The sequence below is a fragment of the Myxocyprinus asiaticus genome, chromosome 39, assembly GCF_019703515.2.
Source record: "Myxocyprinus asiaticus isolate MX2 ecotype Aquarium Trade chromosome 39, UBuf_Myxa_2, whole genome shotgun sequence".
Taxonomy (NCBI): domain Eukaryota; kingdom Metazoa; phylum Chordata; class Actinopteri; order Cypriniformes; family Catostomidae; genus Myxocyprinus; species Myxocyprinus asiaticus.
Genome location: NC_059382.1, coordinates 9,106,347 through 9,131,499, shown reverse-complemented (window position 1 = coordinate 9,131,499; position 25,153 = coordinate 9,106,347). Strand labels below are relative to the sequence as shown.

At 39.0% G+C, this 25,153-nt stretch overlaps 1 pseudogene; it reads right to left on the bottom strand.

Moving 5' to 3' along the window:
* Positions 1 to 1,712: 1,712 nt before the first annotated feature.
* LOC127429633 (pre-mRNA-splicing factor ATP-dependent RNA helicase DHX16-like) lies at positions 1,713 to 25,153 on the bottom strand (annotated as a pseudogene).

The window sequence follows — 25,153 nt, the reverse complement described above, 5'->3', positions numbered from 1 at the left end:
TTGCATACCCTGGCAGAAATTGTGAAATTTTGGCATTGATTTTGAAAATATGACTGATCATGCAAAAAAAAAAAAAAAAAAAAAGTCTCTGCATGGTCGAGTTGCCAGAAAGAAGCCTTTACTGCGCCAATGCCACAATATGTCCGACAACACCTTGACATGCCTCACAGCTTCTGGCACACTGTAATTTGGAGTGACGAGACCAAAATAGATCTTTATGGTCACAACCATAAGTGCTATGTTTGGAGAGGGGTCAACAAGGCCTATAGTGAAAAGAATACCATCCCCACTGTGAAGCATAGTGGTGGCTCACTGATGATTTGGGGGTGTGTGAACTCTAAAGGCACGGGGAATCTTGTGAAAATTGAGGGCAAGATGAATGCAGCATGTTATCAGAAATTATTGGCAGACAATTTGCATTCATCTGCACAAAAGCTGCGCATGGGATGCTCTTGGACTTTCCAGCACGACAATGACCCTAAGCACAAGGCCAAGTTGACCCTCCAGTGGTTACAGCAGAAAAAGGTGAAGGTTCTGGAGTGGCCATCACAGTCTCCTGACCTTAATATCATCGAGCCACTCTGGGGAGATCTCAAATGTGCAGTTCATGCAAGATGACCAAAGACTTTGCATGACCTGGAGACATTTTGCCAAGACAAATGGGCAGCTATATCACCTGCAAGAATTTGGGGCCTCATAGACAACTATTACAAAAGACTGCACGCTGTCATTGATGCTAAAGGGGGCAATACACAGTATTAAGAACTAAGGGTATGCAGACTTTTGAACAGGGGTCATTTCATTTTTTTCTTTGTTGCCATGTTTTGTTTTATGATTGTGCCATTCTGTTATAACCTACAGTTGAATATGAATCCCATAAGAAATAAAAGAAATGTGTTTTGCCTGCTCACTCATGTTTTCTTTAAAAATGGTACATATATTACCAATTCTCCAAGGGTATGCAAATTTTGAGCACAACTGTATATCCAGAATAATTTTTCCTATTTTGGAATACTAGCATTTTCTCTAGGTTTTCTTCTCTACACATCATAATGTTAAAGAATAAGAATTGAGACCAAAAGCTTTTACGCTACATGGCTGACCTTAATTACAAATTCCAGAAGGAAATATTTGGAAAAACAGATATCACTGAAAATGTCACCTTAAAGCGTACAGTCTTCTCTTTGCTGTGTATTTATGAAAACTTTGTTTTTACACTGTACGGCTTTTTATGACCTTCCATAACTCTCTCCTTCCTCTTGATTTACATCCAAAATATCTCTTTACATAGATTCTGAGATAGTATCAGATAACAGCATATAAATAATAACTGCCTTTGTCAGTGTTACTTATCCAGAGTAATTTCCCTATTTTGGAATACTAGCATTTTCTCTCTGTTTTCTTCCCAAAACGTCATAATGTTACACAATAAGAACTGAGACCAAAAGCTTTTACGCTACATGACAGACCTTCATAAAGAATTCCAGAGCAAGGCAATGTTTTGGTGTAACAGATATAATTGAAAATGTCACCGTACAGTTTTCTCTTTACTTATAACTGTGTATTTATGAAAACATTGTTTTTACACTTTTACAGATTTTTATGACTTTTAATAACCCTTTCCTTCCTCTTGATCCACATCCAGTGATATATTTTTATGTAGATTGAGGTCATATCAGATAACAGTAGACAAATAATAAAAAGCACGTATATACTTGTATTCAAAAATATATTTCCTCATTGAAGCACATGAAAACAACTTTAGTAGAAACATAAAATTAGACACAAAAATTTGTCTATATCAACTCCAAAATATTTTACACAAATCAGCAAATTTCTAAATGAAACACTGCACTTTCTGATAAAAGTCTGATCAATTCCAAATTGATGTAGATGGAGTTTTTTACATTGCTGATCTCCTGTCGGCCTCTGTACACAATCTAGGAGCTCTCAGTGGAACAGCATCAGTTATCTCAGGATCAGCCCAGCTATTCACAGGCCTTGCCCTGTTTGCGTGGCATTTTTTTACTGCTACTGTCCTCCAGTTCTTTGTTCTTATAATAGTGAGGAGCCACTTAGAGCAGCCACCCACTGTCAATCTCTATCACCTTAAAAACAGAGGGAAATAAAATCATGTTTTACTCTCCTGAAGAAAACTTGCCACCACAATGTTGGCCTGACAACTTTTCCAGTATTTATTAATCCTTTGCTAAGGTTTTCTGAGTGTTTTTTAGGGCGTGCCAAGGGTGTCAATAATCAGTTGCTAAGGTATTCTGAGTGGTTGCAAGGACGTTGCTCAAAAGGAATACCTTCCTTAATTATTCCTTAAAATCTCTATGTCAATCTGATCCCTAGTTAAACGTGTGGCCCCTTTTCAATTCAAGTCTTTGGGATGAAAACCAGATATCTATTTGTTTAAAAAGAAATTGTATACATGTCCTCAATATTTGCCACATGATTTCGGATATTATTCATGGCCACTGCACAAATAGTATGGGACAAATTACGGATTAACGCTGATTTATCCTTCTGCGTTGAACCTGTGTTCTTAAATGTATAGTTCTGCATGTACACAACCAATGCTAGTGTATCAAGAGAATATATATATATATATATATATACACTATATTGCCAAAAGTATTCGCTCACCTGCCTTTAGACACATATGAACTTAAGTGACATCCCATTCTTAATCCATAGGGTTTAATATGACGTCGGCCCACCCTTTGCAGCTATAACAGCTTCAACTCTTCTGGGAAGGCTTTCCACAAGGTTTAGGAGTGTGTTTATGGGAATTTTTGACCATTCTTCCAGAAGCGCATTTGTGAGGTCAGACATTGATGTTGGACGAGAAGGCCTGGCTCACAGTCTTCGCTCAAATTCATCCCAAAGGTGCTCTAATGGGTTGAGGTCAGGACTCTGTGCAGGCCAGTCAAGTTCTTCCACACCAAACTCGCTCATCCATGTCTTTATGGACCTTGCTTTGTGCACTGGTGTGCAGTCATGTTGGAACAGGAAGGGGCCATCCCCAAACTGTTCCCACAAAGTTGGGAGCATGGAATTGTCCAAAATCTCTTGGTATGCTGAAGCATTCAGAGTTCCTTTCACTGGAACTAAGGAGCCAAGCCCAGCTCCTGAAAAACAACCCCACACCATAATCCCTCCTCCACCAAACTTCACAGTTGGCACAATGCAGTCAGACAAGTACCGTTCTCCTGGCAACTGCCAAACCCAGACTCGTCCATCAGATTGCCAGATGGAGAAGCGTGATTCGTCACTCCAGAGAACGCGTCTCCACTGCTCTAGAGTCCAGTGGCGGCGTGCTTTACACCACTGCATCCAACGCTTTGCATTGCACTTGGTGATGTATGGCTTGGATGCAGCTGCTCGGCCATGGAAACCCATTCTATGAAGCTCTCTACGCACTGTTCTTGAGCTAATCTGAAGGCCACATGAACTTTGGAGGTCTGTAGCGATTGACTCTGCAGAAAGTTGGCGACCTCTGCGCACTATGCGCCTCAGCATCCGCTGACCCCGCTCTGTCATTTTATGTGGCCTACCACTTCGTGGCTGAGTTGCTGTCATTCCCAATCGCTTCCACTTTGTTATAATACCACTGACAGTTGACTGTGGAATATTTAGTAGCGAGGAAATTTCACGACTGGACTTGTTGCACAGGTGGCATCCTATCACAGTACCACGCTGGAATTCACTGAGCTCCTGAGAGCGGCCCATTCTTTCACAAATGTTTGTAGAAGCAGTCTGCATGCCTAGATGCTTCATTTTATACACCTGTGGCCATGGAAGTGATTGGAACACCTGAATTCAATTATTTGGATGGGTGAGCGAATACTTTTGGCAATATAGTGTATATATAAAAATAAATAATCAGTACTTTATAGAATAAAACAAAAATGTTAATTTGACTCAAACACATACCTCTAAATAGTAAATCCAGAGAAACTGATAATTTTGTAGTGATCTCTTAATTTTTTCCAGAGCTGTATATATATTATATAAACATAATTTTGTCATACATAATTCATAATACTATATGTCTGCCATGCAAAGAGAAAATAAATCTGGCGTATACTGTATGCTTACTCTTGAGTCACTTAAAAATAAAATACATATTTTGGCATATTTCTGATGCTCCGTGATGGAAAAAAAAAATCTAATTAACTACTCTCGTCCAATTCAAAATGGGTGTCGTTTTAAAGCTTAGAATCTGTACTTTACAATGCAAATAGGCAATATAACCAACTCTGAACTGGTGCTTTTGAATTTTCTGACAAATTAGACGTGTTCTGTTTTTATAACTTATGAAATATTATTATTTACAATACACCATACTGTCAAACATATGGTCAAAACATCATACAGATCGGTAAGTTCTCGGGTAGAATACAAAAAATAGTGCGTCACTTACAATTGAAGTCAGAAGTTTACATACACTTAGGTTGAAGTCATTAAAACCCATTTTTTAACCACTCCACAGATTTAATATTAGCAAACTATAGTTTTGGCAAGTGGTTTAGGACATCTACTTTGTGCATGACAAAAGTAATTTTTCCAACAATTGTTTATAGACAGATTGTTTCACTTTTAATTGATTATATCACAATTCCAGTGGGTCAGAAGTTTACATACACTATGTTAACTGTGCCTTTAAGCAGCTTGGAAAATTCCAGAAAATGATGTCAAGCCTTTATACAATTAGCCAATTAGCTTCTGATAGGAGGTGTACTGAATTGGAGGTGTACCTGTGGATGTGTTTTAAGACCTAATTTCAAACTCAGTGCCTCTTTGCTTGACATCAAAAGAAATCAGCCAAGACCTCCATAAAAAATTGTGGACTTCCACAAGTCTGGTTCATCCTTGGGAGCAATTTCCAAACGCCTGAATGTACCATGTTCATCTGTACAACAATAGTATGCAAGTATAAACACCATGGGACCACGCAGCCATCATTCCGCATCAGGAAGGCATTCTGTCTCCTAGAGATGAATGTAGTTTGGTGCGAAAAGTGCAAATCAATCCCAGAACAACAGCAAAGGACCTTGTGAAGATGCTGGAGGAAACAGGTAGACAAGTATCTATATCCACAGTAAAACAAGTCCTATATCGACGTAACCTGAAAGGCTGCTCAGCCAGGAAGAAGCCACTGCTCCAAAACCGCCATAAAAAAGCCAGACTACAGTTTGCAAGTGCACATGGGGACAAAGATCTTACTTTTTGGAGAAATTTCCTTAGGTCTGTTGAAACAAAAATTTAACTTTTTGCCCATAATGACCATCGTTATGTTTGGAGGATAAATGGTAAGGCTTGCAAGCCGAAGAACACCATCCTAACCATGAAGCATGGGGGTGGCAGTATCATGTTGTGGGGGTGCTTTACTGCAGGAGGGACTGGTGCACTTCACAAAATAGATGGCATCATGAGGAACGAAAATTATGTGGATATATTGAAGCAAAATCTCAAGACATCAGCCAGTTATGTTAAAGCTCGGTCGCAGATGGGTCTTCCAAATGGACAATGACCATAAGCATACCTCCAAAGATGTGACAAAATGGCTTAAGGACAACAAAGTCAATGTATTGGAGTGGCCATCACAAAGCCCTGACCTCAATCCGATAGAAAATTTGTGGGCAGAACTGAAAAAGCATGTGCGAGCAAGGAGGCTTACAAACCTGACTCAGTTACACCAGTTCTGTCTGGAGGAATGGGCCAAAATTCCAGCAATTTACTGTGAGAAGCTTGTTGAAGGCTACCCAAAATATCTGACCCAAGTTAAACAATTTAAAGGCAATGCTACCAAATAATAATAAAGTGTATGTACATTTCTGACCCACTGGGAATGTGATGAAATAAATAAATGCTGAAATAAATAATTCTCTCTACAATTATTCTGACATTTCACATTCTTAAAATAAAGTAGTGATCCTAACTGACCTAAGACAGGGAATGTTTTCTACAATTAAATGTCAGGAATTGAGAAAAACTGAGTTTAAATGTATTTGGCTAAGGTTTAAGTATACTTCTGACTTCAGCTGTACATACCAAATATATATGGAGTAAAAGCCCTGAGAAAAAAGCTTTATAAGCTGTAAACAGATGCGTATTTGTGCCAGTTTTTGCTTGAAACAAAAACAACATAAAAACAGCAGATGTCCCTGGATAAAACAATGCTCCCGAATCCAAATACAATGTGATATGATGCATAAATCTTAAAATATTCTGGGAGAAATGCAACGCTACATTTCTGGTTAAAAAAACGGACCAATCAAGGCTGTTGTGGGCTGTGTTGACGTGACGGTTTTGGAGAGGTGCACATCAGACTACGGTACAGGTTCGACGCATAAGTATAAATCAGCCTTTAGTGTTAGGGGTTTGTTCCAACTTTAGCAAGCACCATTAAAAAGGCAAACAATGGAAAAAATATATGGCGAGAAATGATGAAAACCAAGACAGAGATATGAAGACAGACTCCAGACCTGTCTCATTAATTCTTTGGTGGTGAAAACCAGCTCGTTGTAGATCATCCAGTGTGGCTGCTCCTCAAACAGAGAGCTGTTGGGGTGGACGTAAACCGTCTGCTGATGCTTCACTGTTTTGTATCCTCCTTTACTCAACCGTGCTGTGTGGTAAAAATATCCTGCTGTCACTGCCTATAAAGAAATAGAGAACTTCAACATTTACAGTAAGATATGGTAAAGTTATGCTAAAATGTGCTAATTTACACATTTATTAATATTTATTACACAGCTCTCTGGAGTACTTGACTCTGATTGGTAAATCGCAGCATTCTTCTCTCAAACATTTCTGTATAGTGGTTGCTAAACTGCATAATTGACCGTTGTCCCAGGCGGCAGAAATCCTACATAGCCATGCTAGTTTCATGTCTCTCGTATCACTCCACAGTCTCTTTCTTCTCACATAATAAAAACATTTCATCTCATATCAATAATTCATGTCCATTTATTTATTTTGTAAGTAGCTGTGTAATAGGTGTGTTGGCTGATCATTATCGCAAAATAACCCTTGACAGGATGATCAGAACACCTCACAACCCCTACACGTTTACGTCACTGACAAAATGTATTTGGATGGCCCACTGTAACGACATTGTAACACATACTATAAGTGATTCTTAGTCACCAGACCTGAATTCCTTAATGCCAAACAACATAATCATCTCATGTAAATAATGCATCTGCCAAATGTACTAACTGACAGTCAACAGGTGTATTAGCAATCCGGTATAGTGTGCGTCTTTGTAACGCTTTGAGGTGAGAATCACATCCTAATTTAAATACTGATGATTCACAATGGCAGTGCTCTGACACAGAGCAGGAAGTGGGGGAAAACACAGCACGAGACAACACGTGTAATAGACAGAGACAGGCGTAGAGTTTTAAAGATTCAATTCAGTTCTCTCTGTCTCTTTACTATGCAAGTACACAAAGGAACAGTTCACCCAAAAATGAACGAATGAAATAAAAAATGAGTCATCTTTTTCAAACTCTCAAAGGTGACTAGGGCTAAGTGATATGGCTACAAAAATTATATCTCTATATTTTTCAGCCCATTGACGATATTCGATATATATCTCAATATTTATTTATTTGCTCTGAAATGGCTAAAAAGTCTTTGTTTTTTAATTGGAGGAACCATCATTTCATCCAAACACCCAATCCATTGTAGCTATAGATTAAACATTTTAAAGGCACTGAATAAAAATCTATCTAAAAAGTCTATTATAATCTATCTTTTTTAGTACTGCATAATACAAAATTATTACTGTGGGACCCAGTCAATTGTATTATTATAACATAATACTAAATTATCATTATTACTTTGGGGATTAGATTTGTTTTATATAGAAGTAATATATTTACATCTTATTTACTTCGCCTTCACCTAGAGCTTTTATTTTGACACTTCACCTGGAGCTTTTATTTATTTATGCTGAAATTGCCATGTGTTGTTTACAATGTTCCGCATCTGGTGAAACGTTGTCATCTCCCTTTCTTTTATACTGTGCTGCCTTTGTAGAATTTTATAATTAACATTTAGCGGTTACAAATGTTTGGAATTGCTTTAATGCTTGAACCTGCAGTACTTTTCTTTCACAATTCATGCGAACTGCTCTAAAAGCGCTCAAAGCATCATTAACACCGCTCGTGCACAGAACAGCACATCACCGGTTTATTCTGAAGTGCACACAGACCATGTTTATCTCTCTTTAACCTCCTGAGACCCCCCGCATGACTGCTGTGCGCATTTTCCATTTCCCTTTTTGATTTGTAACAAGTAGCACCTAATAAACAAGCCAAAAAATACTAATTCTAGAGCAAATAGTTTTCCTAAAAATGTATGTCCACATATGTGGACAGCTGGACTAAGTTGTGAAATTTTAAGTAAAACCAAGCAATAGAAAGTCAGATTTTTTTAAATCAAATAGTTTGTTACTGTATGTGTCCAGGAGTGTTGGTTATTCATGTTTTTGAGACATTATATACATTCCAGCTGATTTTCTATAAATTTGAATAAATAATTCTGATTAAAAGTAATGGCCAGCATCATCAAATCACTGCCAATCATGTTCAAATAAAAATTTGCATTATAAAATTCCAAATCTATGTACTGATTATCATTGTCCCATGTCTGCCAAACATGTTGAATGGTCCAAACATCATCTGCAGCCTGAAACTGAACTTTGGATTTTAGGAGTTAATGCACTTAGCAGCACAAGAAGTGATAGTATGCACCCTTGCTCCCTTGCACCCTATTTAGTGAATGACTTAACCTCCAGTGTGCTGTCTGTCTGCACTGGTCTTAGAACAGTTCGAAATGCACCTTATTCATCCTAACACCATATAAAGCCTCTGAAAGCAAAACTGTTCAGCTTTTGGATGAATATATTTATTCTCAATGTGAAAATGCAAAGTAAATATATAGAAATGCATTTATTGTACAGTGATAAAATAAAATATAACAAAATGTATCTTACAATTAAGTGAAATGACCCACAGATATGTTAAAGTTGAAAATTATTCAAAATAACTAGCATGCTTCTACAACTTTTGAGGGAACAAGGTCCCATTTCCCACATATGAGGACTTCATCTTTATTAGCGTGAAAAATTAATGGATTTTTTTAAAGCGGCATATCAAAAGAAACTAGAGACGCTAGTCTTTTCAACCAAACAGGTTTCAATCAAAATTAAAGAGGTTTCTTACCAGAGGCACTTTTGTTGGCACTGCACCCGTAGCAGTGCTTCGTGGAAATCGACGTTACGCTGTTGTGTCACGTGACGTGGTGCTTCAGAAGTTTAACCCTTATATGACAGTGTAGAGTTTTGTGAACAGTATTCAAACGGTTTTAATTCATTTAAATTATGTGTTACGTATAGCGAAGCCAAAATAGCGGGGTCGCACAAGGTTAATTGCAGCTTTTTGCAGTTTAATAATCACATATGACCATATCACCATTTTGATGTTATTTTAATGAATTGTGCAGCCCTGAATGATCATGAAATTAGTCTACTGACACGCTCTTTATAAACTTAATGGCTAAATAAAAAGCACATTAAAATCATCGAGATATTCACAACATACCTTAATTTTATATTGTAAGCAAAATCATCACGACTATATTGTGAATATTTGCCTAACATCTCATTTTGATGTTCAAAATATGATATGAAGTCACATTGGTTTGGAACAACATGAGGTTGAGTACATGACAGAATTAAACATTTTAAAACTTTTAAACTATCCCTTTAACGGCAATGAAAACTGCACCACAAATGGCACTTCAATTATTTTAGCTGGTAAGGGCCAAAAGTAAACACGTGAATTCAAACTATGAAGCTAAATTAATGCACCATAAAATCAACATAAAAATCACATATAAAGCAAACTGGCTTGAGCCTAAAGAAAATATTGCTCTGAAAAATGAAGTGATTTAGGGTTTAATGAAGATATGACCTTGCGGATGGCCACGCTGTCTCCATTGGTGCTGCACAGCTCCACCTCAATCCTGTCCATCAACCCCTCCAGTTGCTCACATACATCTCGAGCTCTCTTCATCGAGAGGAACTGGATGAAGTTCTCAAAGCACCACTGAGTGGAGTACCAACTCTCTACCCACTGACAGAGAGAAAGAGGGACAATTTAATAGATTTAGTTTCTTCGTTCTGATAAAAGCCCTTTAAAATAATGGCCCATGAGACAGGTTCAGAATGGAACACCAGCATACTGCTTACAATGCAGAATATATTGCACTCTATCTTTTTAAACAGTATGTGAAACAGTACATAGCATGCAAAGATAAACAATTCAAACAGTAACGCACTACACTGTCACTTATTACCTCACTACATTCCATGTTTAATTCAGCTAATGGCGTCAAATTATCTCGGTTATTTTAAATGTTTTTATCTAACTGTGTGTAAAAAAAAAATTCAACCTTTGTCAGTCCATTCAAATAAGAAGTCAAGAAAAACATAAATCACAGCTGATTTTAGTTCCTGTTTTTCACACTGGAAATGGAAAGTCAAGTCAAGCACACAGCATTGTGGGATACAGTATTCTGTGTAGCGTGCACTGTGGTATACTGCACATTTTGGGAAATGTACTGTAGTTGGTCATCCATTATTCCATGCATAAATGTGCATACTATGCACAGTATACAGTGATTAATGCAGAAATAATAGAAGAAAGAGTAGTATGGTAGTATGCCATTTCTAAAAACTGCCACTTTGTTTTTCTAAGAGGAGCCTGCATTGACAAATCAACTAATCAGGGCTTAGTTTCTGCTGACTCAAAAGCTATTCTTGTAAGACATCATGTTTTTTCCATAGCTCTAATTGTGCAACACTAGAATTTCCTGCTGTACCATCTAAACCTACATGCAAGCCTGCAGAGACCTGCAAAACCTGTTTAACTAATGACATTCTGCATTTCTCCCTTAAGAAATTCACACTAGAAAAGGCCAGTATACTGACAATAACAAAACATCTCCATAAACACAATGGATGTGTGATAAAAGTATGTAAACACACTGTGGAAAGGGACGTGGTCATGTGTCTGTCACTGGGGGAGAGAAGAAGATGTAAGGGCCATCACCTGGTGACTAAGGACACCTCACCGCTGGATGAAGTCATCAGTGCCCTGGCCAGCATCCAGGAGACCCACCACCAAGCCCTCCTCGTGCAAGAACGGCGCCTCCAGGAGCTCCTCCATGCCCAAGCCGAGGATCGGCAGGCCATGCGGAGCTGGTTAGCTCCAGGCGGTTCCTCCACTGCGGCCCCGGAAGCAGTGACGAAGCCAAAGCTGTTGCTCCAAAAGATGGGCCCCCAGGACGAGCTGGAGGCGTACCTGAGTTTCTTTGAGCAGTCGGCCACCGCCTCCAGCTGGCCGCAAACCCAATGGGCCTGCTGCCGCTGCTTTCTGGGGAGGCCCAGCTCACCGTGCAGCAACTACTAGCTGAGGACACCTTCAGTGATTCCGCTCCCTCACCCTGAGCGACGCCAGCCGCCCATTTGCATTTGCCCAACAGCTCCATGATGCCTGCCACAGATGGGTGCTGGCCAAGGAAGGGCGCGGCATGGAGGATCTTATCGACCTGATCATGCTGGAGTAGCTAACCGTTCGCCTGCCCCGAGGAACAGCGGAATTGGTCCTGTGCCATCGCCCCACATGATGCCGTCCAGCTGGCCGAAGCCCACATGGCGGCCTACCCGGAAGCCGGCGAGCCGCAGTCCAGATCTCTCTCTCTCTCTTGCTTCTCCTCCCCCTCCACTTGCCCCTCCCTCTCCTCCCTTTCACCTTATACCCGCTCCTCGGAAACGGGGAGTGGTGCCACCCAAACCAGCGCCCTGCCTTCGCGGGCTGTACGATGCGCCGGCCCCCTCCCCCACCCTTCTCTGTCATCCTTCCCAGGTTGATATCTCTGCCACCATGGGTGCAGCCAAGAAGTCTAGGCCGGACTGTCGGAGTGGCGGGAAGCCAAGTCGCGTCCAAGACCGCCGACTGGTAATGGAGGTGGAGACATGGATTCGGGTCCCCGACACGCCACAGTCTGCCCCCGGTTGAGCAGGGACGTATAGGATACCAGTAAAAATGAAGGGGTGTACATACCAAGCCCTGGTGGATTCTGGCTGTAATCAAACCTCGATCCACCACGGCTTGGTTCATGACGGGCTTTGGGTACAAAACACAACGTGATGGTGAGGTGTGTGCATGGGGATGTTCACAAATACCCGGTAGTGACTACCGTTATTTAATATCGGGGAGTAAAGCATAGAGTGGAGGCCGTGGTTAATTCCCACCTCACCCATCCACTGATTCTGGGAACCAATTGGCCGGGGTTTAAATGATTATTAAAAGCGTTGTGTGTGGATGGGTCCTGCAAACCAAAAACACTGTGTGTGATGTGTGATGCGATGGCTGGGGAGGCGGAGCTGGGGTCGTCCGCGTCTGTTCAGCATCAGAATGACGCAAGAGGGGAATCCTCCGGCATTCCCACCCTCAGGGAATTCCCAGAGGGGGACTTCCCTCTTGAGCAGTCGTGTGATGAAACACTTAGGCACATCTTTGACCAAGTGAGAGTAATCGATGGCCAGCAGCTCCAGCCCGAAGTCGCCCTCACATATCCGTATTTTACAATTTTACACTTACAATTATTAGGGACCGGTTGTATCGAGTGATGCAGGACACTCAAACCCATGAAAATACAACCCAGTTATTAGTCCCGACGAGCCATCGGGAAACACTTTTCCAGGCGGCTCACCACAATCCTATGGCTGGTCACTTTGGGCAAGAAAGAACACTACACCATTTAATGGCCCGATTTTATTGGCCGGGCATTCACTGGGATGTACGCAGATGGTGTGCGGCATGCCGTGAATGTCAGCTGGTGAATCCACCGGCCACCCCAAGAGGACCATTGTGCCCATTACCGTTAATCGAGGCCCCCTTAGAAAGAATTGGTATGGACCTCGTCGGGCCATTAGAATGGTCAGCACACGTATACCACTTTGTATTAGTCCTGGTGGATTATGCAACGCGATATCCGGAAGCAGTGCCTTTACGCAACATCTCAGCATGCAGTGTTGCGGAGGCACTCTTCAAAATTATATCACGATGTACTTTATATCGTCACCACGATATATATCATCATATCGCCCAGCCCTACCCGGAAGTTATATTTAAAACTTTTATGGTGCTTTTTATGGTGGTAATTTTTTAGGAGTAGCACCAGTGTGTGCAGCGCAAAATAGACCGGAGCATCAGTTTACTGTTGCCGCGACAAGGCGTGATGCGACCAACGCCGCCAGTATAGACAGCATCATTGATTATAATGGGAGCGATTTGCTTTTGTCTCCTAAAATCTCTTAAAAGTTTGGTAAAGATAATCATCAAAAAACACATTTCAAATCAGCAATAAAATCTGACAAAAATGGTATCATAAATTGTGCACAAAACGCTATTTTTCAGGCTGATCCAGCTAATGCTCATGCACGTTCACGAGGTAACTGTCTGTCTCTGAAAGTCGATTGGCTCTTTTACATGTAAGGTGGGACTTCCTTTTCTACACCCGCCATATTGGGTGTTCCAATTTCAAAGCAGCAACTCTACTTCTTTCCACAAGGGTTTAGAAACGTAAGCTTTTTAACGATTATTTTGACAATCGACTAATCTAACGATTATTCAGCGATTATTGCAACGATTAATCATTAGCTCTTAACCGACTATTCAGCTTGTGCCCCGACTTAAAAGGTTGTATTAAACGTGCTTACAATACAGAGGACAAAATAATTTCAAAAAAATACCACTAAATGACATTCACTGAATTAAAGGGAAAAAAATACTTTTTATTAAGTTGAATTCAGTAAAAAATTCACAGCAAAAAAAAAACTAATCCTATGGTTATCAAGTGTTTTTCTCTTGTTTTCCATTTGAAATTGTTTAAAAATCCTTAAAACAAGATACATTTACTTGAGAAGCAACATATAAGATATTTAGACTTGCTGTATCTTAAATGTAAGTGAATTTTTTATATAAGTGTATTTTTTCACTTGGTTATACTTCTGCAAGTGCAGAAAAGACAAAATGTACTTATATTCAAGATCTATTCTCTAAAAGCAAGTCTAAATATCTTATATGTTGCTTCTCAGGTGAATGCATCTTTTTTAAAGGATTTTTAGATATTTTAAAATATTTGTATTTTTAATATTATATTCAACATTTGCAGATAACAATTGTATCTTCTGCAGTATAGCTGCTAAAGTAAATGTACATTGTTTTAAATGAGTTTTAGATATTATTTTTGGAAAACAAGCCAAAACGAAAACAAATCAAAAATTTATTTTGTTGCAGTGTAAAATGGGGCGAAGACTTTCTCATCTTTAGGTTCACTTCAATCCATCTTTAACTCACAAAAAAACAAACTCTCTCTCTAAAGCTGCATATTGCCAATTTTCTTCACGATAAGAAATGCACAGTGACATATACAGGTGCATCTCAATAAATTAGAATATCGTGGAAAAGTTCATTTATTTCAGTAATTCAACTCAAATTGTGAAACTCGTGTATTAAATAAATTCAATGCACACAGACTGAAGTAGTTTAAGTCTTTGGTTCTTTTAATTGTGATGATTTTGGCTCACATTTAACAAAAACCCACCAATTCACTATCTCAAAAAATTAGAATATGGTGACATGCCAATCAGCTAATCAACTCAAAACACCTGCAAAGGTTTCCTGAGCCTTCAAAATGGTCTCTCAGTTTGGTTCACTAGGCTACACAATCATGGGGAAGACTGCTGATCTGACAGTTGTCCAGAAGACAATCATTGACACCCTTCACAAGGAGGGTAAGCCACAAACATTCATTGCCAAAGAAGCTGGCTGTTCACAGAGTGCTGTATCCAAGCATGTTAACAGAAAGTTGAGTGGAAGGAAAAAGTGTGGAAGAAAAAGATGCACAACCAACCAAGAGAACCGCAGCCTTATGAGGATTGTCAAGCAAAATCGATTCAAGAATTTGGGTGAACTTCACAAGGAATGGACTGAGGCTGGGGTCAAGGCATCAAGAGCCACCACACACAGACGTGTCAAGGAATTTGGCTACAGTTGGCGTATTCCTCTTGTTAAGCCACTCCTGAACCACAGACAACGTCAGAGGCGTCTTACCTGGGCTAAGGAGAAGAAGAACTGGACTGTTGCCCAGTGGTCCAAAGTCCTCTTTTCAGATGAGAGCAAGTTTTGTATTTCATTTGGAAACCAAGGTCCTAGAGTCTGGAGGAAGGGTGGAGAAGCTCATAGCCCAAGTTGCTTGAAGTCCAGTGTTAAGTTTCCACAGTCTGTGATGATTTGGGGTGCAATGTCATCGGCTGGTGTTGGTCCATTGTGTTTTTTGAAAACCAAAGTCACTGTACCCGTTTACCAAGAAATTTTGGAGCACTTCATGCTTCCTTCTGCTGAAAGATGCTGATTTCATTTTCCAGCAGGATTTGGCACCTGCCCACACTGCCAAAAGCACCAAAAGTTGGTAAAATGACCATGGTGTTGGTGTGCTTGACTGGCCAGCAAACTCACCAGACCTGAACCCTATAGAGAATCTATGGGGTATTGTCAAGAGGAAAATGAGAAACAAGAGACCAAAAAATGCAGATGAGCTGAAGGCCACTGTCAAAGAAACCTGGGCTTCCATACCACCTCAGCAGTGCCACAAACTGATCACCTCCATGCCACGCCGAATTGAGGCAGTAATTAAAGCAAAAGGAGCCCCTACCAAGTATTGAGTACATATACAGTAAATTGACATACTTTCCAGAAGGCCAACAATTCACTAAAAATGTTTTTTTTATTGGTCTTATGATGTATTCTAATTTTTTGAGATAGTGAATTGGTGGGTTTTTGTTAAATGTGAGCCAAAATCATCACAATTAAAAGAACCAAAGACTTAAACTACTTCAGTCTGTGTGCATTGAATTTATTTAATACACGAGTTTCACAATTTGAGTTGAATTACTGAAATAAATGAACTTTTCCACGACATTCTAATTTATTGAGATGCACCTGTATTATGATTCAATAAGTCGCAAGCCATCACGTTATGATCTAGCTGCATTAAGCGTGCGCGCTAGGGGGATGAGAGTCCCCGCGACAGAGTGCGCATCAGCCAGGTGCAGTTTCAGTCGGGTCACTTTGCGCAACTCATAGAAGAGGCGCTGACCGCACAGAGAAATGACAGTTTTGAAGTTTCTAGTTATTTCCATGACCTGCTTCCTAATTATTTGAACTTTAATAAAGCTGTAACACATTAAATACAACTGCATTAAAGATGTAACACCGGGGTATTTCCTTTAAAGATGCTCGACATGCAAGTTTTGCTTCAGCAGAGCGGCAGCTCAGGCTCTGCTTATTCCACAATGAGAGTGCTTCTGTATTTACTTATTTTGTATTATTCCCTTATATTTTGCAATCTACATCACCTGAACCAGTTTGGAAAATTTGGAGTGCATCTGGACAGTGAGCTGTGTAATACTTCCTCTCCTCAGTCAGGCACGAGCTGCAGTGCTGCTCTCACGCGTCATCATTACAGTTTTGTATGATCTCATGTTATGTTAAATGAGACCAAACGACTTTTCGACAATGAACATTTTTGTCGACAATTCTTTTTGTCGACGTTGTCGATAACGTCATTTTATAATCATTTCATTTCAATAATCATAATCATTTCAGCCCTACTTTAGAGTAATTCATTTACAGTTCATTTTCATGTCCAGAACCCCAGTATTATAGATTAAAGTGTCCCCGCAAAGTTGTGAACACAATTCTGAGTTTACTAAGGTTAACGGTGATGTAATTTTACTTTCAACTTTCTCGTATCCCAGCTTAATATGCAGTTAACTGTAAGTAAGCCATTAGTAGGCTAATTCCACTGAAAATTGTCAACACAGTGGCTCTGTGATGGCAATGTATTATAATTAGAAGTCTTGCACATTATAATAGTGCTCTAATTTGCTAAGAATCTATTTTTCTGCACCTTAGTGAGTTCACCAAGATGATTTAGGGCCCCCAAAGCATAGAGCTGCTCCAGAGCCAATACCAGCGTTTCATGAGGAGGAGGATCCGTGAAGTCAAAATGAATCAGGTCACTAATGCCTATTGCACAGATGAGGAAATACATTTGAGATATTCATCAATTATTAACTATTTGATCACAGGGAGTGAAATACTATTAAGCCCTATTTGTGTATTAAAATTGTGTGTGCATTGACTTTCAAGTCTCTAGCTGGTACCACACCCCATAAATGTTGTCCAAAATAAACAGCACTTAATTGAAGAAAAAAAACATCATAATAAAAATACAAAGACTATTGAGAGGTTAGATTCTGTGGCATCCTGTGCATACCAAATAACTTTGCACATGATACAAATAAACAAATGTTGCAAGTCATCATGACAAATTGATTCTGTCATTCTTACCCAGACTTTTAAGCAGCAGAACCACACTGCCCAGATTTGTTCTCTGAATCTCCGGTACAGTGGTCTCCTCCATTTCATATTTAAAGGCCCATGCAGTGTACATTCGAAAACATTTTCCAGCAGTCACTCTTCCTGCACGACCTGCTCTCTGATTGGCAGAGGCCTGTTTGACATAAAAATATAATAAAAATCACTGAGTCAATGTTTAATCCATCTATCTTTTTATTACATCTGGCAAAGTATTCAAACTACATCAGACTTATAACTTTCAAACGCCAAACCAAATTAGCCTTCAAACTATTTCAGACTTTTAGACAAGCCAACTTCAAAGTTTGTCTTGTTTGTTATCTAATGTCTTTCATACATTTCTAAATGTGACTTGAAGGGTTAGTTCACCCAAAAATGAGAATTCTCTCATCATTTACTCACCCTCTTGCCAGAGTAAATGATAAAATAATGTTCATTTTTGGGTTAAATATCCCTTTAAGTGTCCAAATACTTTTTTTGGAGCCACTGTACATTTTTACATATAAATGCAAGAGAACATTTCTGTTGTTGCTGGAAGCTTCGCTTACTCGTGAACAGGGAGTGACAGTGAGAGATTACATTCCTGTTCAGGCATTTGAACACTTCTGTTTGCATAAGCCTGGATCAATCACAAAGATGATGCCATCAATGGTGAGAGACGTCTCTTTCAAAGAATTTGAAAAATTCTTTTTAAACTTGTTTTATGTGGAGTACAGCACGTCAGACCATAGGAGGTCAGCTACCCAAACTCTTAATTTAATGATTTTGAAACAAAAGACACAAAGTTCAAAACAAATACGGCCCCCTGGTGGCAGACAGAGGGAAAGGCGTCCTTACTTTGCGAGCCCCCGGTGGGGTGGGATTGAAGATCTTGGCCTGCATGTCAGAAGGCAAGTTGGCATAGATGGGCAGAACAATCAGTTTGAATATCTTAGAGCCCAGTCTCTTACATCGCTCCTGTAGAAGCTCACAGCACGCCTCAATCTCCTCCTACATCACCAGAGAACACAGTAAATGTCAATATTACCAATCTAAATATCTAGTCTACAGTGATTTTGATGATCCATTCATTTTTTAGGACATAGTGGCCCAATCATTCCCATACAAATGACAGAGCCATAGGTATGTCAGGGTTTCTGCACCTTTTGATTAAAGAATTTTCATGACTTTTCCAGTCATTCATAATTCGTAAATACAAGGATTTTTTTTTAAATCATTTAATAGGGATTACACTCCCGACTAGATACGGATTAGATATTTTAGATCTGGGTATAACTAAAAAATTTTACATTCACTATAAACATTTCCATGCAATTTTTTTACAGGCTTGGAATATCCCACTCTTAAAAATCTCATATATTTCCAGGTTTTCAACAACCGTGGGAACCCTGTCCTGTCTAGTATAGTTCCGACTTTAATGTGTTTTAAGTTACCCCATATCAACAAACAGAGCTTATTTTAAAATGAATGGGCTTTATTTTGCCTTTAACTGATAGAAGAGATAGAAAAGTATTAGTGCAGGGTGCGGAATGTCATTGTACTGATAATTTTGTAAAAACTTGTTACCAATATAAATATCACGCCTACACTAATATTGATGATCCGTTACTTTTTATAACGTGCACTACCACTGTGACATGGGTTGTTGTGCATAGACACAACAACGTTAATATTATACAAGACAATGCATTTGTTGGTAGATATGGCTCATTGATGAGTCCAAATGAGAAATATGAACAATAAACAGACAGCGTGAAGGACAGTCCTGTCCTGTGAGGAAGACCAATACATCTCTAGGTGGCTGGATGACGTGGATCTGTATTACCGACACGACACATGCTTCCAGATAGTCAGCCTCAGGAGCCTGAAATAAAAGACACATGATGGTAAAAACTCTCACTTATCACTAAACATCACATTAAACAAAAGAATCTTCTGATTGACTGTGATAGTGTGTCGTTCATCAGTCTCACATTCAGTATGGACAGACAAATTGCTTGTCGCTGGAAACTTAAAACATTGAAAAAACGTTGTAGTAGGACAGGATGTTACAGCTCTTGATATCTCGGCTAGTTTAGCTACAACAGAAAATGCAGCACTGTGACAGTACGACAAACTGAATGTCTTATGCTTTTATTGCGGTGCATTACCTTTGTATAGTAGATGTCCACGGGGAACCTGCGGCCCAGAATCCTGAACACAGGTGCATCGTCGAAGAAGCTGGAGAAACGCTCAGTGTCCAGAGTGGCACTGGCCACCAGAATGTTCAGGTCGGGCTGAAAGCAGGCGATGTCTTTGATCAAACTGAAGAGAATGTCTGTGTGTAACATTCGCTCATGGGCCTCATCGATAATGATTACACTGTAAAAGAGAGAAGGATGGAAGGGCAGCCAATCAGAGGAGAGAGTCATCAGAGTCAACAACCATGGGCTCAACGCCCACAGGTGTCAGATGCTTTACTGACAATTTTGTTCTAAAAATAAACATGAGAAAAAGACGACAATTATGGTAAATCTAAACAGAGCTAAATATATGAACACTGTTCTTGACACCTATGCATTCTGATAAACAGATTTTAGATGAACAGAAGTAACAAATCTACGGGTAAAGATAATAAGTAAATATTAGAAACATATCTCTGCAGGTATGTTTCCTGGGTTGTAAGTATTACCTGTAGGTGATAAGGTCAGGCTCTGTAAGAACCTCCTTGAGCAACATGCCATCAGCCATGTATTTCAGAACAGTGCGCTCTGATGTACAGTCCTCAAAACGGATGCTGTAGCCCACCTGTGGAAGACAACATAGCCAGTAAACATCAATAAACTGACTACCATGGTCACGAAAACAACTGCCACATTTAGAAATGTAATCGACCTTTTGAACAGACAGAGAGGTCCAATATGCATTAAATGCTGGATTTTTAGGGTAAATTAGGATAATTTAGATGAGTTTAAAAGGATAGTTCACCCAAAAATGAAAATTATCTCATCATTTACTCACCCTCAAGCCATCCCAGATGTAAATGACTTTCTTTCTTCTGCAAAAGAAAGATTTTTAGAAGAATATCTCTGTAGCTCTGTAGGTCCATACAATGCAAGTCAATGGGTGCCAACATGTTGACGCTCCAAAAGGAACATAAAGGCATCATAAAAGTAATCCATACCACTCCAGTATTTTAATCCATATCTTCAGAAGTGTTATGATAGGTGTGGGTGAGATCAATATTTAAAAAATTAAAACATTCTGCAAGAAGAAGAATGTGAAAGTTAAAGTGGAGATTGAATGAGCAGAGAGGAGAATTTATCATAAAAAAGGACTCAAATATTGATCTGTTTCTCACCCACACCTATTATTGCTTCTGAAGATGTGGCTTTAACAACTGGAGTCTTATGGATTACTTTTATGCTGACTTTATGTGATTTTTGGAGCTTTCAAATTTTGGCAACCATTCACTTGCATTGCATGGACCAAAAAAGCTGACACATTCTTCTAAAAATCTTCATTGGAGTTCAGCAGATGAAAGAAAGTCATACACATCTGGGATGGCATAAGGGTGAGTAAATGATAAGAGAATTTAAATTTTTGGGTGAACTATTTCAGTCGTACCTTGTTTCTTTTCTCATCTGGCATGTAGTATCTGTTCTTTCTCTCCTTTTTCTCTTTCGCTCCTGCCTTCTTGTAGTCTTGCGTCAGGTCTCGGATCTGCCGTTTGTATTCTAGATTTTCTTTTCCTACTTGGTGAGGTTCTCGGTGGAGAAGAGGTATTCCTCGTACACAATCTCAGCCTCGAGATCTTCCAGCTTCTCTTGCTCTCTTTTGGACAGGTACTGCCGACGTGACTGTTTCCTTAATTCAGGAAGTTGTGGAGAGAGCAAATAGAACAGAATATGCAGCCTTTAGCATAGGCAATATGCACTTTGACTAACACCATTCCTAACCAAACACAACGCGATAAAGTGTCAAGCAACAAAAAATCTCTTCCATGTAAACATGAGCTTATGTCCTAACTGACTACGATAAGCGAAGAGTCAATTTGTCAGCACTGGGAAGCTCCACCCAGAATGAAATTTCATTGGTCCAAAATCCTTCCAACAGTATATTAAATACCCAATATAAATAGTGTGTACGATTCTATCTTCAGTTTATAAATCAAGAGATGTCCAAAATGAGATGCTGTGCCAGAACCAGTTTTAGTTCAGCAATGGCTTCTAACAGTTCTCACCATTTTCCTTTGGTCTTCTTCAAGCATCTTCCGTCTCTTTTGAGCTTCCTCATAAGCCTAAGATAAAGATAAAAGGCAAAATAAAATTCATCAGACATCATACTTTCTATGATAATACTCATACAACATTTCAACCAAAAATTAAAATTCTATTCTCCAGGGTTTCTGCAGGTTTTATGAAGCTAAATTTAAGACCTTATAAGACCAACTAAAGAAAATTTAAGGAATCAATTGAAGGGAACAAAATACGTCAATATGTTCTCTAAATGTATTTGTCTAGGGAGCACTATATTTATAGCAAAACTTCTAAGTTTAAAAATACAACTTTAAATAGATCTCCATTACTTTTTTAACTCATTTTACAAAAAGTACCTTAAGGCTTGAATACCTCTGCTCCCAACCACCAGAATGTGTAAATAACTTTTACTTCCTGATCAGACCCATTGAATCAGCTATATTCCTCTACAACACTGCTCTGTCACTTACTGACAGATAAAGCAGCACATACTGCCAACTGTACTGTATACTGTTCAATGAATATTTAGCGATCAAATGTAAGCCGTGTGGCACAGAAATTAGGCCTAGTCTTCACTCTGAAGTAACTTAAACAGGGTGACCAGATTTTTAAAATCTCAAAATGGGACACTTTTGTGTGTTTGTGCCTGTGATTTTTTTTTTTTTTTTTTAATTATTTTTTTATGAGGGATCATAAAAATTGCATTTTATTTTTATTTAGTACTGCCCTGAAGAAGCTATTTGACATAACAGATCCTCATAAATATTCCACAAGACAAAATAGTAACTGAAGTTACACAAATGAACCTGTTCAGAAGTTTACATTCCCTTGGTTTTTAATATGGTGTGTTGCTTTCTCGATGATTAATGACTTTTTGTGTATTAATTGCTTTTTCCTGAGCAGTGACGATGTCCACTGTTCTTAAGAAAAACCCCCCAACTACTGTTCAATTATTTGGTTTCTCAGCACCTTCTGCACATTTGAGTTCTTCAGTGGCTATATGATGAGATCCAGCTTTTGACACTTGGGACAATTGAGGGACACATACACAACTATTACAAAAGATGCAAACAATTATTGATGCTTAAGAAGGCAACACAAGAAGAACCAAGGGGTGCAAACTTTTGAACAGGATGATTTGTATAAATAATAGTACATTTTGTGTTATGTGGCTTTTGAAGGGCAGTACTACATAAAAAATTCAATCTTTTATCTCTTATAGGCTATTTGTATACATTCTGAAAGGGGTGTGGAAACGTATAAAAACAAAAGGGGTATGCAAACTTCTGCACTTAACTGTATAGGCTATATAGTTTGTGAAAATGTATATTTTATTTAAGATTTAGTTTTTTCATGATTTAACCACATTTGAGCTTTTTTTAATGTACAAATTCCATGTAGCCTATTCTATCCATATGATGTCATATTGCATGTGTAATTATGAAATTACTTGTCATGTCAGGTACACATTTTAATACAAAATTCACCACATTCAGTTCTGTGGATGGAAATGCCTTCTAGATGAGAGAGGTCAACAGAGAATGGCCAAACTGGTTTGAACTGACAAAGTCTATGGTAACTCGGATAACCACTCTTTACAATTGTGGTGAGAAGAATAGTATCTTAGAATGCTATTCTGAGATGTGGGTTGGCCCTGGTTTGGTGGCATGAGGGAGGCCTACACAATATTAAGCAGGTGGTTTTAATGTTGTGGCTGATCGGTGAATAAGTGCTTGTACTACGTAAAACTGATTGGATCGCTTCAGAAGATATGAATTAAACCACTGGAGTCATATGGATTTCTTTTATGCTGCCTTTATGTGTTTTATGGAGCTTCAAAGTTTTGCCCACCATTCACTTGCATTGTACGGACCTACAGAGCTGAGATATTTTTCTCAAAATCTTTGTTCGTGTTTTGCATAAGAAATTAAGTCATACACATTTAAGATACAGCAAAGGCGTCCCTCTCCTCCAGGTCTTGGAGTCTTTCTCTGTCTTCCCGCTCCCATTCTTCCTCCTTTTCTTTTTGAGATTTTTTTGGCTCATCCATGACTTTAGAGCTGAGCAAGTTAAAGAAAAACATAAGATAAAATTTTACTAAAAACTCACACTATTGTGTTGAGCTGGTCGGGATGCTCAAACAAAGAGAGCATTGTTTCGAAATTGCCAGTGTTTACACTTTTCGGGGAAATCTACGACTTACTTTTAGTTATTTCAGCATATTTAGCACGGAATAATTATTTTAATATTGAAAAAATGCCAAACATCACTGAGGATTTAAACTGTCCATTTGCTTTTTGGTAACAAGCTATTCCTCACCTCTTCTTTCTGTCCTCTTCGCTTGACGATAGGCTTTCCTCTCATTTCTGTCTGAGGTGTTTTCTCTTCTTTCCTTTGTCTCTGTCTTTGCTTTTCTTCTCTTCCCCCTTTCACTCACTGTCTCTCCATCACTCTCACTGTCCTCCAGAAGAGTGTACTTCTGTTCTTTCTCTCCATCTCCATGACTTGCCGTTCCATCGCTCAGGCGGGTTTCTCGGCCACATGCTTTTTGGGAACCTGAAATGAAGAGTAACATTACACCAACAAAAAAAGACATAAATGTACAGCTACCGTTATGCACCAACTTATGATCACATCAATATACCTTCTTGTAAAACTAACGTGCGAATGCAGTGATTCTTTGATCAATGTCGATGGTTCCGGTTTGCTCAAGACGAGCCACAAAGTCCTGAGGTCCAGATGACTTCTGCACCAGACCGATCATGAACTGAGCCACATACCTGTCACTCAAACCCAGGATGTCATGAAGCTGATCACTGACCCACTGCTCCAGATTGGCCATTGAGACTCTACACAAGAACACATCTAAACAGTTAAGTGTTATCCAAGACTGTATCAGTAATATAAGATTTACTAGCTAAAAGAGCCATATAAGAACATGAATGAAACTCTATGAGAGCATTAAAACATTGCAACACTTGAGGTGACCAGCAGGTGACCAGTTAGAATCAAGTGTTTGTTGGAATTGAGCCTTCCTATCTTATATTGAAAGAAAAATTTGGCTGCAGGAAAAAATGTCAACATAAATATATATTTCATTATTCTCGTTAATGACAACTGATTTTATGAATCATGGCGATGAATAGCAAGTCGGGGCTGGACACTTGCTTTATTCACTAAATTACTTTATATGTGCCCATTAATATCTTGAAGTCAAGCACACCAGTGTACTGGCAGTATTGTAATGCATGCACATAAACATAAAAAATAAAATAAATAAAAATAAAAAAAAAACACTCAAAGATCAACCTGTCTTGAAAAAGAGACTTTAAACTACTTAAGTTAGTAGAGTTTCTCCATACGCTATCTCCTATGAAAACATTA